Genomic DNA, 1,264 nt, shown 5'->3' with positions numbered 1-1,264 from the left:
GTGGCAATGGACGGGCAGCATACAGCCAAGGGAAGGGGCCACATGCCCAGCTCCCTGCAACTGCTTCCTAGGGTCCATGAATCCCAGAGATGCAGGTCTGTGTGAAAATATTAAGAGATAATTGGACACAGCGCAGGTATCCCAGAGGTGTAGAGACAGGTGGGTGGTGAGAGCAGAACAGACCAGATGTTCAAATTAGACGTGCAGGGTGATGCTATCTGAGCTCACTAAAGTCACAGGAACGGTGAATGCTGCCACACATTGCGCGCAGTAACTATATGTAACAGGAAACTCACTAAATACCTTAGCGTGTTTACATATGGTGTGGGGGAAGAGGCTAGACCTGAGAGTAAGGGAACAGGAAGAGCGAATGAACGCGGATTCAGAACAGGGGTGCCCTGAAGTCCGTGGGACCTCTGTGGAGGGGGGGCCTTCACCTTGGCCTAGAGGTCCAGAGTGAAGAACGAGAAGACGAAGGTGAGAGGCGCCGTCAGAGTGGAGAGGTCGTTATCCAGCGGGAGAATTAAAAAACTAAGAATTTGAGCCGGGCGGTGGTGGCGCACGCCTTTAATCCCAGCACTCGGGAGGCAGAGGCAGGTGGATCTCTGTGAGTTCGAGGCCAGCCTGGACTACAAGAGCTAGTTCCAGGACAGGAACCAAAAGCTACGGAGAAACCCTGTCTCGAAAAACCAAAAAAAAAAAAAAAAAAAAAAAAAAAAAAAAAAAAAAAAAAAAATAAGAATTTGAAATATAATAGATTTTGATAAATAGGTTTTGATAAATAGAAGCCCAGAAGGGAATTTTTATATGAGTTTTGCTATCAGTGGGTCCAAGTAGAGACGGGAAACTGCGTCAGCCGTTACAACAGACCTAGTTACGCGCATGCGCAGGAAAGACTAGACCTTGGTTGAACTTGGTCTCTTTTTTCATGAAAGGCAGGGCAGTGAGGAAGTTACAGACAACCTGTGTGACCTTGGCCTTAAAGCGCTTGTGCACAAAGACGCCTAAGCAGCTCTCAAGCATCAAACCGCAGTGGCGTTAGCACCCTCACGTGGAGGACGGATAACACTGGGCTGCAAGCGCAGATGCTCAGGGCGGGGCCCGAGCCTTGGGTTCTCAGGGTTGTCAGTGACGCCTCACATAGCTCTGTCCTGCTCGCCGTCCAGAGATCTGTGTCTGCTTCATCAGTGTGAATGTTCCCTCCTTTCTGCACAGAGGAGTAGACTCCCTGACTCCACCCTAACGTTCCCACCTCCACAGTTGC

Source organism: Microtus ochrogaster, linkage group LG2 (assembly GCF_000317375.1).
Source record: "Microtus ochrogaster isolate Prairie Vole_2 linkage group LG2, MicOch1.0, whole genome shotgun sequence".
Lineage (NCBI taxonomy): Eukaryota > Metazoa > Chordata > Mammalia > Rodentia > Cricetidae > Microtus > Microtus ochrogaster.
This window is presented reverse-complemented; position numbering follows the sequence as displayed.